At 45.2% G+C, this 17727-nt stretch overlaps 1 pseudogene; it reads right to left on the bottom strand.

The window, feature by feature from the left end:
* Positions 1-10420: 10420 nt before the first annotated feature.
* On the bottom strand, positions 10421-15338 carry LOC100751366 (annotated as a pseudogene).
* Between the last annotated feature and the right edge of the window lie 2389 nt (positions 15339-17727).

Genomic DNA, 17727 nt, shown 5'->3' with positions numbered 1-17727 from the left:
TGTGCAACTAGTTTTTACTGGGCATCTGGTTTCTTCCGGATTGGTTGGACTAACCATTTGGGTTGTTCATGCATAAATACAGCTCAGTAACCCTGGTGGTGGAGGGATTTAAGTAAAGACTCATAAACACGAACAATCATTCTTGTTGGGTCTCTAATTTGTTGCTAATCAATTTCCCTTCCTTTTCATTCCAGCCTTTGGTCTTCTTAAATCAAGAACATCTCAGAATTTTCCCTTTATCTCCTTATCTTTGACTGAAGATATGAGGTGAAGGAATTAAAGCTTCACTATCTTTAATGCATATTACATAAGAGCCTTCCTTTCTGATCAAGTCTTTTAATTTATTCTAGGGTGGGTTAGGGCCAACTGACTTGTCTAAAATGTGAATTTAGATCTCCTGAGATGAGGGCAGATATTTTAGTTTCCTTCATACCTTCCCTTAATAATGTGCGGCAGAGACAAAAAACAGACAGCTCATTTATAGATATAGAATATATTTTGAGTGGTGCACTCCCCACGTGTTCATTAAAGAAAATGACAACAATAGAGCTCTTAAAGGGACACAAGTTGAGGAGCCTAGAAACCGTCATCACATTGAGCGTTCTCCATTACTAGAAGAACATTCCTAAGGTGAACCTTGGGACCTAGGGTGGGTTTCTGTGTTGAGTGGCGTAAGCCAATCTAGGACAGTGCCGAGGACAATGTCGGGGCTGGCCTGATACTGAGACAGAACCATGCTGTCCAGGGTTCGGCCGGAGCTTACTGTCTAGAATATGGGGCGCAGTTAGGAAGGAAGCGATCACTGACTTCTCAGCGGGTGTAGATTGGGCCTTGGGCCCTCTGCAGTTCTCTGCCTTGGCTTTCTGGGTGGGGCTTTTGGCTTGAGGCAGACCCTTGCCAACATTTTCTTTACTGGTTTTGGCCACTGTTGCAGGTGTTGAGACCATGGGTTCCACGTGTGTTTTGCCTTTTATCTTGGGGTTAATAGACTGAAGAAAGGATTTCACCTTATTTTTCAAGCCAGCCTCTGGAAGGCTAGGGCTAGCTTGAGGAGAGGTTGGCATCACCCGCCCCTGCCCCCGTGAAATGCGGTCTTGCCTAGTTTGAACCCGAAAAGGCTTTCCCTGAATTAGTGGGCGTGGGAAAGGAATGCCCTGGGAAGCCCGGGAGGCCACAGGCTGGGGGACCTCAGCAATCCTCGCATGTTCCTGGATGGCATTTGCCTTGGTTTGACTGTCTTGCGTGTCATGCTCAGGTTCCCTCTCCATGAAGACTTCTGGAGGTGGATCCGGGAACTCCAGCTCAGGGGTGTTCTGGGGGCTGGGTGGACAGGGATCCTCAGGATGAAAGCTATGACTGTGCTGTGAGGAGCCCTCGGGTGTCCCGTGCACAGGCCCCTCTTCTGGCTCCTGGTCTCCATCACGGTGTGTTCCTTCACTGGTTGGGGAAAGCCCAAGACCTGTATCCCCTTCTCCAAGGTCCCCCACTGCCTTGGGTTTCCCTGGCTCTTGGCTCTCTTCTGTCAGCGTGGGGGCATGGTCTGAGTACTTACTCTTGCCTGGGCCTTGAGGCTCAGTGCTAAGGGCTTCCTCTAGGTTGGGCTTTTCCCCACTGGTCTCCATCTGAACACAGGGCACTTGGGCCTCGGTCACATTCCTGAGTTGTGAGACCTTGGAGTCCCACTCGACAGAACCCTGGGGCACTGCTTCGGAACTAGGTTTCTTTTGCTGGTGGCACACAGCCTGCACTTCAGTGGCTGGCTGTTTTTTCAGGTGGTCAGTACTTGCATCTGGGGCTGGAGGAAGGTCACCTGAATCGGGCAGTTTCTGTAGCTCTGTGCTTTCTGGGATACTGAGACTCCTGAGAAACTCCTGTATGGATTCACTCTCTAGGTCAACTATAGCTAGTTCTTTGTACTCCCTTTCCTTTTCAGAAATTCCAAATTGCATCGCTAGGACCTTTCTTTTCAGGTGGAAATTCAGCTTTGCCAAGATATGTGTGTTTAACAAATGGATGTCATGAGTTTGGCAGTCTGTCTTTCCTTCCACCTGCACTTCAGGCTGTAACTCTTCTGTAATGTTGGCAGAAGCCTTGTTGTCATCCTGGGTACAAGACTCAAATGGACCTTTACTAGAGGTCCTAGCTTTTGGTGGGCTTTTGACAGGTAGGGACATCATCTCTGTGGTTCTATGTTGGCTAGTGACTGCTGGGGATGTGGGCCTAGAGAGAGCCACACAGTAAAGGGCAGGAAGACCTGACAGGAAGGCCAGATACTTATGCTGTAAAGTTGTCTCCAGTTTCTTAATGGTTTCCTTAGATAGGGCTTGGGGCCGTTTACAGTGTTCAATGAGAGTGCCTGATAGGGCCTTCTTCTCCTGGTCAGCGTTACTTTTACTTTCTGGGTATAGCTTCAGGTGTTGGCTTTGTGGAATCCAAGAGAAGGGGACTGTTGTTATTTTGCATTCCCAAGAGCTCCAGACTTGGGCCGGGACCTTGCCCTGGTGGATCTGATCACATTTAGAATCAAAGTGGCTCTTCAACATTGCCTTTGCCTGGACAAACAAGTGAGGCATGAGGATTGGCCCTTTGTCCACTGCGGATGCGAACCTGTCACCAGACCCATCAGCCTCTGGGCTGCCTGGCTTTGGGATGCTCACACTGGATAGTGCCCGGCTGCGGCTGCAGGACAGGGCGTGTTCGTTAGCAGAGGAGAGCAGCAGGTGAATGGAGCGCTGGATCCTCTGGGGCAGGCCCCAGCGGATGTGGATCAGCTGCTTCTGCAGGTGGAATTCCAGCAGCCTGCGCACGTGCTCTGGGAAGGAGAATTTCCTGGTGGGATATGAGAAGGCGTTCCTCGGCCAGGAAGCTTTTACAGTCTTAGCTTTCCCATGTGGTTCACACAGCGTGTGCCTCTGGCGGTACTGATTTCTCAGGAAGACACCCGACAGGCCCCACTGAAGCTTCACCTGCCTCTCTAGGACGTGGCGTTCCAGTGCTTCACACTCAGCCAGAGTCAGAAAAGGGACAAGGAACTGTAGTTCTTCATGCTCGTGGGAAGTCTTGACATCTGGAGAAGCCAGGGAAGAGGGAAGGGCTGACTTACATGGAGTTTGGGGCAAGAAGGGGAGTGAGAGCTCCTTTGTGTGCCTAGGATCTGTAGAGGAGGACTTGGGCACGTTCTTGTTCTTAGAGACACTGTGAATGCTCAAGGAAGTAACATCCAGGGACTCACTGTGAAGAGACGGAAGGCCACAGAATAACTGACTATAATATTCATTCTCCGGAAGATTGCTCCCGGAGTCATCATCTTGTGCCCTAGTGGGTGGACTGGAGGCACTTAGGTGTTCTTCATGAGAGGGCAAGTATTCATATATTTGGTGCCAGTGCATTCTTTGTTTTGAGTTTATAATGGACCATTCGGAAACCCAGCAGGTATGCTGGGAAATGGTCCCAGCTTTGTTCATAGGGACCTCAGAAGCACTGCTCAGAACAGAAGAAAGCATATGTTTTCTAGATCGACAAAACAATGCCGGGTCTGGCATGAGCTGCCTCAGGGACTCCTCCACACGTCTGGGAAGGCCCCATTTCTGGAAATGTATCCACTTTTTTACATGTAGTTCAAGAAGCCTGCGGACTTTAGGACTGAGTAATGGCACATGGGAAGATAGCACTGAGTCCATATGCAAGGACACAGAATGTGTCAAGTTTGTGATCTCTGGGTTCAGGGATAGTAAAGACACAGAGGACTTCAAGGGATGCTGGTCTTGACTTTCCTGGACAACCTTTGGTTGGCTTTGCATTATTTTTTCCTCAATCATTAAAACCACAGGTTCCTCAAGCCTTGAAGAAACCACAGTTTCTGAAATGATGGGCATGTCTGCCAGGTCAAATTTCTGATCTAGCTGGAGGTCATCAGCCCAGCATTCTTGGACACTGACTGCATTGATTGACTGTGTTAAGTGTTCTGTTAGTTGTGCTAGTGTTGGAGTCTCAGATGCTAGTGAAAGATGTCTGGAGTGCCTGGAATGAAGCTCCATGTTCCCCTCAAAAGGCACACTGGATATAGGCAACATGTCCAGGCAAGAAGAGTCCTGTGGCAGTCCCAGCAAAGCAGGGGAGATCTGGCTTTTATCACTCTCCAGCAACTGCTGAATCTCTAGAGTTGCAGAATCACAAATTTGGCAGCAGGGATCTACACACAGGAGCTGCCGCACATTTCCCTCCGTGGGGAGCCAGCTTTGGCTAGGAAGAGAAAAATAGCCACCATTAATGATGGAATGACATCTAGCTCCTTGGAGGAATGTATCTGGGGATTGCTGTGCCCTTTCCTCCAGTCCCACACTTCTGAGCTAGCACTGGCAAATGAGGTCTTTGTGGGAACCACTCAAAATATGGGATGTCCCTGCTGCTGTACCCAGGAAATCATTGGGGAACATTCACACTCTCTAGAAATTAAGTAGAGGATATGATGATGGGCTGAAGGTGTCCCAGCAACTGCTCCCCCGCCCCCAGACAGACAACAGGAAGTAATGTCAGTGGGGTCCAGGCAGACCCAGGGCTTTTTGCCCTTGAAAAGGAATAGCTAGAAGCAGATATGACATGTGACTTCTTTATGCTAAATCCACTCTCTTGACAATTTGGTGTCTGAGTGCAACACCAGCAACGTCCTTTGCAAAATGTGCACTAGTCAGTTCTGAACTGCAGAGCTGCTGAGATCCTAACAGCAGTGGGTACTGGGTGGCTCTTCCCTCCTGAGGTGTGTGTGAACCATCTCTGCTCTCAAAACCCTCTCAGCTCCAGTGTGTTTTTCCATCAGATATCCCTTTCCTCATGCCAGCCCAGGCCAGGAAATCACGGTTTAGACCACAGAGTTCAAGAGGTCACCTTTTCATGATAGAGAGCAGATTCCACGGCTTCTCGGCTTCTTCTTGGGAAAGTCTCCTGGCTGAGGAATCAGGACACAGTGTTATGTAGTGAATGAACATTTAGAGATGTTCTATAGGAAGGCCTCTGGCTCAGCGAGAGACATCTGAAGTCCTAGACTCGGTACTCTAAGGCTTGTGTTTGTATGTAGCACTGCTATTTAAAATTTGATGTCCCTGCCTAATTTCATTTGATCTTTGCAACCACCTGAAGGTCATCAGTATTATGCCTATTTTTCGGATGGCTGAATGAGTTGAATTTTACAGGGTCATAAAACTAGTTTTTTTTTCAAAATAATTTATTTAAATTTATTATATTTGCATTGGTGTGAAGGTGTCAGATCCCCTGGAACTGGAGTTACAGACAATTGTGAGCAGCCATGTGGGTGCTGGGAATTGAACCCAGGTCCTCTGGAAGAACAGCTAGTGCTCTTAACCACTGAGCCATCTCTCCAGCCCCTAAAACTAGTTCTTAATCAGGTTTTCTCTTTCCTATGACAAAATACCTGATATTAGTAATGTAGGGGAGAGGTTTATTTTGGCCCCCAGTTCCATCCATTGTGGCATGAAAGACATGATAAAATTGTGAAAGTGAAGCCCAAGTTATAATGGAGGCCCTAGGATGGTAGAGATGCCAGGGATATGGAAAGTCGGACACGGAATGCTAGTGGTACTGAGCACAGCCAGTCCTAGAGAGAGCCTAGATGTGTTGCAAGTGGCAGGGCCATAGGAGTGTACCTTTAAGGATTACAGCCCACTTCCATTCTGCATGAACTCTGCTTCTGCACCGTACCCTGATGTGAACAAGCCGTGCTGCAACTCTTGCTGCTGTGAGACAAGCTACTCAGCCACTATGCCTTCCCTGCTGCGATGGACTAACTAAATCGGAAGCTGGGAGCCAAAACAAGCCACTCTCCTGTGTTCTTCTAGGTATGCCATCACCGTGATGAGAAGCAGCAGTAAACCCTGAATGATCTCTTGCTGTACAGTGACCTATAACACTTCCGTAATTGCTTATCCTGAAGGGTATTCGGTAGAACATTTTGGAGCACCCCATATTCTCAGTTCCCACCCACAGCAATCTTCTCTGTAAACCATAAGCTGTAGAAGAAGAGTCTCAGAAGTTGGAGCACTTGGCACTGGGCAGGGTCATGGAGAAGAGGAGGTGGGAGCTCTCCCGGGGGAAGGGGTCAGGAGACGCTGGGACTTTACCTTGTGTTGCTGCATCTCTAGCCCTTTGCCTGACTTTTCGGTGGCGCTTAAAGAGAAAAATTACATTGTGAAGTTAGGACTCCATTTTCTTCTTCATGTCTAAGATGAAAGATCGTATACATTTCCCTTCCCTATACGTTATATGCTCCCTTACATTGCCTTACCTAGACTCCGCCTTTCTTTCCACCTGAACCTTTCCCTTCTCTGCTTACTTCTCAATCACTTAAGGTTCTCTGCCCTCTTTCCTCACACCTCTACTCTTGTATGAACTTCTGTGGAGAGGCCGGCACAGGGAAAACAGCTGCACAGGTATACCTGCCAGTGTGAGGACACCTGCTCACTACGTCCTCCAAGTAGAGAAACCCTCATCAGGAGGTCTTCTGAGATCCAGTGTGGTAGTTTTTCTATTATCTAATTCTCAACTCAAGACAAACAGGGAGGCTGTTGGCTTTCTATTTGCAGTGCATTGCAGGGAGGGCCTGGCGAGGAATTATTTATAGGTCCTCTGTAACCACTTCCTTTCTTTTCTATGTCCCTTGACACAAAATGGGGGCAACCTGGAGAAGCATTTAGGATTTAAAAGTTATTTATCTAGGCTTAAAGTAGTTCAAGTTTAGTCAGTGTTTTCCTACCCGGCAGCAGCTCTTTTTAGGTTCCAATTTCAATCCCTGGTAACTCCGTTTTACTTGCCAGGCAATTAGAAAAATGATGAAGATGGAGCTATAGGTACATAAAGGAGAACTGATGTCCCACAGAGAACAAGCAGAGCTCAGCATGGCCTAAACCTCATTAACATGAGGGGACCAGTCATCTCTGCATCTAGTCATTCAGGGGTCTAAGTGCCTAATGGCTCTCAGCACTGGCCATTGTCATGGCTGCCTCACAGAGGATAGAATTAGGACACTGGAATGCATCACAAAGGCCTCTGTTCCACAGAGGTTGTTCCAGTGGAACTTCACTCTGTAGAAGTCTCTCTCTCTCTCTCTCTCTCTCTCTCTCTCTCTCTCCTCTCCCTCTCTCTCTCTTTCTATTCTCTCTTTCTCTCTCTCCTCTCTCTGATTGTGGTGTGTGTGTGTGTGTGTGTGTGTGTGTGTGTGTGTGTGTGTGGTGTGATGTTGTGTGGCCATCTGCAAAGGTTTTCATGGACCCTGCAGGACTATAGGTGCCCATCTCAATATATATATATATATATATACTATATATATATATATATATATAATATCATCCTTATTTCCTTTGTCTCCCACACCAACCTCTTTATTCAGCTTCCTCTCCCACAAATGTACAGTTGCTTATCTTCAGAATCTTGAGGTCTTTGGCACACAGGGAACCTTGAAAGAAAGAGTGACTGGAGAGAGACCTCCTCTCACCCCACATCTGACTTGGAAACACACAGGAGTTTAGAGGGTATGGCATGGCTATGGCTTGGAAATGGAGAGCTTTGATTTTTCAGACAAGAGGTTACCAGAGATTAAAACTACAAGAGGGGCTGGTTGTGACCGATGTGATAAAGCCAAGGTGGCGGTATCTTTAAATGACACCATTCAGGGCAGAAAGAAGACCTACAGTGTGTGGGTGGCGAATATCTGTGAACATGGTCTTCCTCCAAGGTACAACACTGGTGTAGCACACTCGTGGAACTCCACCCAAGACAAGTTTGCACCCAGGGGAAGCTTCCTGCATGCTTAGGGTGATGGATGCTCACAAAAGCGGGTTTAGTGGTCATTTCTGTCGGTGGCTGCCAATGCCTCATTGCTTATGGTTGGATGTATGGCTTTTTACTGAAGATTTTTTTTTCTCTCTCAAATTTGGATCTAGGAAAATTTCAGTCAAGGCAGGCATTTTTCAATTCAGTCCCATGACCCGTCACTCCTATATTCTAACTAAATATTCATGTTACCTGCTTGGCCTTTGTGGCTATTGTAATAGGCCTCTGACACCCTAGCATTTTTGAACACCCTTGAAAAGCTTATGCTGGTGACAGTGCTTTCAGGCAAAGAACTCTATGAAGAGCCTGTTTGTCCTTCCAGCACCCAGTCTTCCACCCTACTGGTTTAATGGACACACAGTGTCTGTAATGCCAAGAGTACAAAGACATTTAGGGTGTCTATTTGTGTCTGATCTCAGGAAACAAAAAAATCTAATTACAAAGATTAATTTGAAGGGACCAGCTCCCATTTCAGCAGCCATAACAGCTGAACACGTGCTTGTCTGACCTTGTCCTAGTCACTAGAAAGTCAGATGCCTGCCTCGTGGCAAGGAACCAATCAGAAGTTAGCTGGTGGCCCTATGCTTTACAGCTCTGGGTGTGCTTTATGAACAAGTGCACAGCAATGACTTGCAGAGCATAGCAACTACCCTGGGAGGGCCTATGGGCCAATCAACACAGGGCAAGCCCTCCAAGCCTGGAGCACACCAATCCTGAGGCTGTGTGTACTGTTAGACACTCCCCTTACGCTGCCCTACAAGATCTCTATGCAGCTGGTTCAAGCTGTCTTTTGTAGCCATCTGCCATGGCGGGTGGATGAAAGACCCGAACTAACATGGGGTTAGCTTGGTAAACAACAATAAAGCCTCATGCTGTTTGCATCAAGCTTTCGAATCCGCCTGGTGATTGGGGTGACCGAGGTCCTGGGCTGAGACCCTGGAGGCCTGAGCTTTGGGGGGGGGTCTTACAAATTCAAGTAAAGTAAGAGTTAACAATGGGATAAATAGATGTTTATGCCCATCGTATACTTGAAATGATCCCATTTCTGAGAAGAGGAATCATAATAAGGTCCTGGTTATCAGGAGTGGGCTCCTGGACTCCTGAGTAGTTAGAATTTGGCTTAAAATTGTTGGCTGTGCTTCAGAACTGTTCCTAAAAGGATGAAAACTTACTAACAAATATATAAACTAAGGAATGGGCCATAAAGTTCATCTGGCAGTAAGAAATGCAGGGTTTCTCTTGAACTGGTACAAGTGAATAGGTGTGAAAGCAAGGGTGGGGAAAGATTTGAGCAGGGTTGAGACCCTACTAAGGGAAGTCTGACATTTATTCAGGTCACTAGCATTGACTTTTTTCTTAATGTAGGCATATATAGTACAAAATAGGAACACACACAGACACACAGAGTACAAAATAGGAAAGGCAAAAGGCACATTTCTTTCCCATCTTTATCTCCTTCCACTTAATTTTTTTGTTCATGTGTTTCAAAATTACATTAGCATAGTGTGATGGTTTGAATGAGAATGGCCCCATAGGCTCATGTGTTTGAATGCTCGGTCCTCAGTTAGTAGAACTGTTTAGGAAGGATTAGGAGGTGTGGCCTTGTTGGAATAGATGTGACACTGGGCGTGGGCTTTGAGGTTTTAAAAGCCTATGCTAGGCTCAGTCTCGCCAATCTCCTCTCCCTACAACTTGCACATTAGATGTGAGCTCTCAGCTATTTCTCCAGTATCATATCTGACTGTCTGCTGCCATGCTTCCTGCCCTGGTAATAATGGACTAACCCTCTGAAACTGTAAGCAAGCCCCCAGCTAAATGCTTCCTTCTATAAGTTGCCTTGGTCATGGTGCTTCATTACAGTAATAGAACAGTGACTAAGGCATATAGGAAGCATGAATACAAAGCTGGTTATGTGGCTTTTAAGGCTTGGAATCCTTTGGAGCCACAGGTTAGAGAAGCTTTTTTTTTAATTTTTTTTTGGAAATGAGCTCACGTTTAATTGTGATATTTTAAAATTATACAAGTTTAGACTCTTAAAATGACAGGAAAACATCACCAATCACAGATTGAATGGGTTTAATAAGTTTATCCCTTCAATTCCTATATGAAGCACCCAATATTCCTTAAAATACCAGTGAGACCTGGCAGTGACCAACAGTGAATTTCATCTTCAGGGTTAAGCAGCTCTGATCCTCTGAGCACTCTGTGATGCATGGCACTTGTCCAGAACTGGTACCGCCCCATAGTTGAGGAACTTAAATTGTACCAGTGAAAAAAGCTGTTTCCCCTTCAAGGGGAAGAAAGAAAAGAACAACTCTTCAAAACCCAGCTAGTTTAGCTGTGATCTATCTGTCCCATCTCTTCAGGCTCTTTTTTCTTTCTTTCTTTTTCTGAAACAGAGCAAGAGAGACCAAAACCTAACCTGAGTTACAAGAGAACAAGACAGTGATGGTTCTAGAAGGAGTGACCTGGATCAATTGGAATAATCCTTTACCTCCCACATCCAATGTATGCACATCACAGAAAAACAGTTAACAACAAATTCACAAAATACAGCAGTTAAAATTACAGAGCCCATTCATCCAGGGGTGCTGGAAGGCAGGAAGAAGTGGGGTGGAGGGAAATGACACAGGGTTAATGGGAAAAGAAAAAAACTGTAGCCAGTCAGTCAGTGCAGGCACAGGAGCACAGGAGCTGGCAAATGCTAGAAACAGCTGGAAAACTCCAGTCCTTTCAGACCTAGGGTGGTGGAAAAAAAAAAACCCCACATATTGGAGTTGGGAAGATTCTGCCTTAATGTGCCAGAGACAAAAATTCCAGTTCATCCAAGAGAGGGGAATATATGCAGAGGGCCCTTGGCAGTGGGTCCTGCCTTCCGAGGCAGGGGGCAGAGGGCGGAAAACAGAAAGACCTGCCACATCCCCCACCCAATCCCACCCACCCATCCCCTTTGGACAGCAGGACTCGGTGGTCTGCAGCAGCAGCTTTCAGTTTGGCAGGAAAAGGATGTGGAGAAGGGAACTTCTCTGCAGAGGATGAACTGCTCAGGGCTGACTGCAGGTAGACTGTCCTATGGAAAAGTCTGTTGCTTAAAACGACTACCAAGGAGAAGAGGCACAACTGGAAAAGTTATGCTTTTCCAGGAGTCTTTGTTTCATTGGTGCTGATGATGAATAAAGGAAATAGGATAGAGAAGAGGCGGCCACTGATGATATAGGAAGACTGCATTGCTGTGAGGAGGGCCAAGGGCAAGCCAAATCCAAAGTAGTAAGGCCAATTCCTTTCTATGTTTGACAATTGCCGGTGCATTTCAGTTCCTTTATTGAACCAACGGTACTCAAAGCAGTCTAATGAGCAGAGAAGAAACATATGCAGCAGACCAACCAGCTGACACGCAAGATGGGTGTGGAAGAGACTCACAAACATCCCCTGAATAAGGAAAAGTGTCTGTAGCAAAAGGTTGAAGAGCATGTCAGCAAGCATTTTGCTGACAATGGGGAATGGATGAGGTTTCCTCCCTGATACTTCAAATGCCAAGTCAGCTATATCTTGGAACCAAATGACATTCACAACTTTGCTAAGCACAAATAGCGGGAGCACCCAAAGAGCACTGAACATTGATGTGAGGAAGAGTCCCAGCCATGACCAAACATCTCCATGCAGCGATGGATCACCAATAATCGGGGCTATTACTGATTGAAGCACAGGAATGAACACTTGATAAAACAAGAGGAGACTGAACCAGACTACTCCACCGTTCCAAGCACAACACTGGAAGATTCTACTAACAATACGTGGCTCACTCTCTTGTTTCCACTCTACGCTCTGGGCTCTCCTCTGGGCCAAGGCACTACTTGCCCTTCTTCGGCGCTGTTCCTCTCTCTTCTGCTGGATCCGAGCATCTAGCTTTGAGATGGTACAGATGCCCCAAATGGAGTCTTTGATTCCCCTTCCAACGTCCTGCAGAAAGGTTTTTGACACTGTCAGCCATCTCTTCACTGCCCAGACTATCAATTACAGAAAGGAAGTACCCCCAAATCTCTCATCACATCATCCTGCTGTGGCAGCTCCACTTGGTTTGCTTGGTCGGCATTCAGCTGCCCGCTCCGCCCCGGGGCTTCCGTGAATTGTGCCCACACTGGGCATCTAGAGAAGCTTTATAATGATGTACAACTTAGTGGGCCATTCTGGTGGGAGAACAGAAGACCAGAATGCTGATAGGAACATGGGCAATAAAGTGCATGCTTTTGAGGTTTCAGAGAACAGGGACTTTATTGGGAACTGGACTAGATGTCATTCATGTTACATTCTGGCAAAGCATATGGCTATATTAAGTCTACGTCCTGAAAGTTTAAGTGAGGCTGAATTTTAAAATAATGGACTAATTTGTTTGACAGACGAAATGAAATTTCAAGATAGCATAGCATCCAGGTTGTTATGACATTGCTTACTCTTAGCCAGAATTATGATGACAGAAAGTGGAAAGATAAGACCATTGTGTAGTTTGGTCAGAAAAGGAGGGTGAACTCAGTTGTGGTAGTTTGAATGATAATGTCCCCATAGGCTCTTGTAATTGAATGCTCAGTCTCTATGGAGTAGAACTGTTGTTTGAGAACAGTTTGGAAGGATTAGGAGGCATGGCTTTGTTGGAGTAGGTATGTCCTTGTTAGAGGAAGTTTGTCACTGGGAGTGGGTTTTTAGGTTTCAGAAGCTCATACCAGGCTCAATCTCACTCTCTCTCTCTCTCTCTCTCTCTCTCTCTCTCTCTCTCTCTCTCTCTCTGGCTCCAGATCAGGATGCAATGCTCTCTGCTACAGTTTCAGCACCATGCCTGTCTTCTTCTTGCCATAATGATCAAGTTAGACTTTTCTTTCTTTCTTTCTTTCTTTCTTTCTTTCTTTCTTTCTTTCTTTCTTTCTTTCTTCTTATTTAATTTTTTTTTTTTTTTTGGTTTTTCGAGACAGGTATTGTTTTGGAGGCTGTCCTGGAACTCTCTCTGTAGACCAGGCTGGCCTTGAACTCACAGAGATCCAACTGCCTCTGCCTCCAGAGTGCTGGGATTAAAGGCATGGGCCACCAACGCCCAGCCATGTCAGACTTGTCTGTGAAGCAGAAATTTTAAAGGACTGGCCTACCTTGTCTTGGCAAAGTTCAGTGGTCAACTTCCTTTGTGTCCTGCTTGTCCAGTTTGGATAGCATACTGTCAGTAGCTGAGCCAAGGGCAGTTTCTTGCCCAGTAGCTCGTTAGCTTTGCCACATTGAAAGCTAACTCCATATGGAGGTTCTACGGTGTCCATCATCTTCTCTGAAGTAGATTGGTGCTGCCAGGAGCAGACATGTCTCACTGTCATGAAAAGCCTTATGTTATTATGACATCTTAAATGACATATTCTGTAGATCTCTGAAGTGTTTGAAGACTACCACCTGTCTATCTAAAAATCTCTGTTTGACCTTGAAAACATTATTAACATAACTACAAGTTTGATTGTTATGGGCAACTAATTACTAACTTGCATTTCTTAATTATTCTAAACAGTTTATAATAATAGCTTTCAAAACATTCCATTTTTAAATGAGCTACATAGGTACAATACCTTAAACAAGAGTAGAAACATATATACAGTGTGTTATAACAAAAAACCTTAAATTTGTATCGATATACAAAAATCCATACCAATGTAAAATATTTGAGACTACTAGGTGCTTTTTAGTAGATTTAATAATCTACCCTCTTATCCTATCATTCCTATATCCCCCTTTTTTTACTAGGTAGGAGAGAAAGAAGGATGGGGAAAGAAAAACCAAGAAAGAAATCTCTTAATTCAACTTCATTTGTTAGTTAGTTTCCTCCCTGACCAGGACTAATAACAACTTGCAACTAACTCTCCTAAACAATGACAAACATCCATAACCCACTGAACAACCAAAAACTATCCATCCATCTCTCAGGATGTGGGCATTATGTTTTGTTTTGTTTTGTTTTTTGTTCTTTTGTTTTTCTGAGACAGTGTTTCTCTGTGTAGCTTTGGAGCCTGTCTTGGCACTTTCTCTCTAACCCAGGCTGGCCCTGTACTCACAGAGATCCACCTGCCTCTGTCTCCTGAGTGCTGGGATTAAAGGCATGTGCCACCACCACCCAGCAGGCATCATGTTCTTAAAATTACTTCTTCTTGCCTGGAGGCACCAACATCTTTAAGAGAACATGAGAAAATTAGGATAATGATCAAGTCCTGGGAGAACTAGCTGTATCATTTGCTGTCCAGTCTCTGTGTGACAGGAAACTGCAGCACTTATCTGAAGTCCTGGCTGGAGTAGTCTGCGAAGCTGGATTGTCTCAGTAGCTCTGAAGTTGTTCTGGATGCCGATTTTTGAGGAAACTGTAACAGAGGCGTTCTGAGAGGCTGGTCACCTGGGCTACTTGTCTTCATTGGTGTCTGGTCTTTTTTTGTTTTTTTTTTGTTTTTTGTTTTTTCTTTTTTGAAAACACACAGCTGTTAAAGGTAACATTCATATCTGCATTAACACAAGTATGGGATATGCAGTATGCAAAAATCAGCAAAATAAGATTTTCTGTTCTATGTTTGAGCAGGTAAAAGGCATCTGCCAACTTTATGTTTGTTTGGACTGCATAACCAAACTGTAATATAAATCTCCATCCATGCCATATGCAAGGATGACATGTAATAATAAGTCATGAGAACTCTGTAGCCAACCAGATTTATCATGTCTCATCCAGTCCCAGAGTTGCTCCCATGTAGAGGGATCAGCATATGTATCACCTGTCTTGTAGTTCTTCTTGGTTTCTTCATGTCTGCAGCCAAGATTTTCTGATCTTTATTAATTCTGAAGGAATCCATAGCTTTTGTTTCCTGTGGAAGCAAAAGCATAACCTCTCCCCCAATGCACCATATTTCCTGACTTTCATTCTGAAGTTAAGACATCCGTAAGATATATAGGCAGGTTTAATTTAGTAGTTTTTTACTATCCAGTGTCTCTCCTCGGCTGTTGTTTTTTGTTCATTAGCATTTAAAAACATAAAGTTAATAAAGCATTATATAGGATCCAAACATCCTATATAATATTTTCCATCCTTATGTGGCTAATTTTTTTATATTACTTTATTCAAATTATTTTTTCTATGACTGTCTTTACCCATTTTCTTTTCTTTCTTATCATCTAAGCACATTTTTAAGCATACTGTACATGTTCAGAGGTTTTTTTCAGTCTGGACCTGGCTTTCTGTGCACTATGACTCTAGAGCCCTTGTGTGTCTACAGCTCCTTTTAAGGCTCAGCTTAGCATTTGGTGCCGGTGGCTGTTTCTGTCCCTCTTGGATCCATGAGAGCCGAACCTCATGCCATAGGTATGGGTTGGGAGCCACATTTACCTTCCCCAGCTCTGGGAAGTTGCCGGGCCTGTTCTGCAGCAAGCATTTCTGTCTTAATCTCCTGCCAGGGGGTGCACCAGCTGCTGTACACTTGGATATTTGTGCCCATTGTTGGAAACCACATATAGCTGGTTTTTCTTTGGAGTGCCAGCTCCCAAACAATGACACAGAGACTTCTTTTTTAAGTATGAAAGCTTGTTAGCTTAGGCTTGTTCCCAACTAGGTCTTAAAACTTAAATCAACCCATTTACATTAATCAATATTTTACCACATGAACTTGTTACCTCTCCTCAATACAGTGTATGCCTGACTTTCTCCACTTCTCACTGGTGAATTCCCTGTGCCTCAGATTCCTCCCAGAGTTCCTATCTCTCTCTCTGGAAGTCCTGCCTGTCTTCTTCTGACTAGCTATTGGGCATTCAGATCTTTATTAAGCCAATCAGAAGGGTCTTATGTGGGGGAGGTTAAACACATCTTCAGAGTGTACAAAAAGATTATGCTGGGTGGTGGTGTCACATGCTTTTAATCCTAGCACTTGGGAGGCAGAGGCAGGTGGATCTCTGTGAGTTCAGGCCAGCCTGGTCTCTGAAGGGAGTTCCAGAACAGTCGGAACTGTTACACAGAGAAACCCTGCCTAGATAAAAAAAAAAAAAAAAAAAAAAGACTATCCCATAACAGCTTTCTTTTCTAAAAGTTGCCTTGGTCATGGTGTTTCTTCACAGCAATAGAACAGTAACTAAACTATCAGTTAATGTTGTTGTGGACTAGATAGGCACAAACAAAACAGCTGCAATTGAATAGATACCACAAACCTTGCACCAAAACAGTAGGAAAAGTTCCTTGAAGACAAGACCCAACCACTGAAAGCTTTGACTATAAGGTATAAACTCATTTAAAAGGGTGGTGCCTAAAGAGAGAGTGCCTGAGAAGATAGTGCCTGCAGGGCACCCCGATTAAGCAGGGTTGCCTAGGGAAGCATTCTCTCGGATTCAGCCACAAAAACACAGATTGCAGCAGCTATTTTGCAGGTTACATTTTGAGCAGAAGTTGGTGTAATCATCCATGCAATGCAGCCATGCAAAATGCAAGAATATGTGGCCATGGAGGTTCACACTAAGGTCCCAGAAAGCAATGTGCAGCAGATTGTGTTCCTTCTATGGAACTCACAAAAGAGTGGGCTGTGTGCAAAACTGTGAAGGCATGTAAGTTGCAATGCAGAGTCCAGGATGATGGTGATTCCAGGTTTGTGGGATGTCTGTTGAGGAAAGCTCCAGGCACTGAGTGGAGCAGCCTGAGAGGGAGGCCACATACACTGCAGATAGCATCACCGTAAGAGCAGGGCCCCCTGCAGCCCAGATGTTGCCATAATAAGTCCCAGATGCTTGACATGAAGCTTCAGGAACTTGTGTTTGTTCTGCTGGGATTCTGTTTTGCTTTGGTCTTTCCTGGCTAGCTGTCTCTATTTCTCACCTTTGTAATGTTTCATTGAAGGTAGAACGTATTCAACTTATTTTTTTGATTTAACATGGAACACAGGTAAGAGATGGCTTTGTATTTCTTAAGAGACTGGTATTTTAAACAGCACCAATATTGGTAAGACTCTGGGTGCTTTTGAAGCTAGAATCAATGCATTTGCATTATGAGATGGTCATGAGCCTATGAGGACCAGGAGTGGAATGCCATAATATAATGGAAATGTTCCCCATGGGCTCACATATTTGAACACCTTGTATCCAGCTGATGGCACTATTATTAGAAGTTATGGAACCTTCTAGGAGGTGGAACCTGGAAGAAGCAGTTCACAGGAAGGTATCTTTCCACTTTCTGATTGGTTATATGGTATAACTAGCTGCTTATGTTCCCGCTGTTGCAACAGCCCTGGCTGCCGTGGCTTCCCTGCATACCCCCTGCACACAAGCAAACTCTTCCTCCCAGAGTCATTTAGGACACTAAGGATGAGATGCCTCTCTTCTTACACTGCTTGTTGGATTTCTTTGACGAGAGTAGAAGTTAGACAGAGGCAATGAGGTGAGCTGTCTGTCCCTTAGGTGGGGAGGTATTAAGGAATCTCTGAAGAAAGAGCTTTCCGTCCTATCAAAATGTCCATTTGTTATGATAAAGCGACTGGGGGACCTTGGTGGATTCCATGGCAGGTGAGGGTGACTGAGGCAAGGGTGGCCCAGGTTGGGGTGGGGGGACACCGACGGCGGGGGTGGGGGTGGGATGGGACATGACGACAAACATGCCAGACAGACGGAGCTTATTAGAAAAGGCAAGGGGGAAAAGGAACTAATAAAGAGGTTAAAAAAAGACACAGAGACACAGTACGAAGAGAAGAGGAGACAGGAAAAATCCTGTCTGCCCCAGGGGAACAGCAGGAAAGAGAGACAGAAGGAGAGCAGGAAAGAGAGCATAAGTGAACAGAGGCCTTTCTGTTAAAGGGGTCCTTTGCACCTGGGCTGACCAGGGTACTGCCTGAGTGCATTCTGCCAGGTGAC

The sequence above is a fragment of the Cricetulus griseus genome, chromosome 2, assembly GCF_003668045.3.
Source record: "Cricetulus griseus strain 17A/GY chromosome 2, alternate assembly CriGri-PICRH-1.0, whole genome shotgun sequence".
NCBI lineage: Eukaryota > Metazoa > Chordata > Mammalia > Rodentia > Cricetidae > Cricetulus > Cricetulus griseus.
This window is presented reverse-complemented; position numbering and strand designations above follow the sequence as displayed.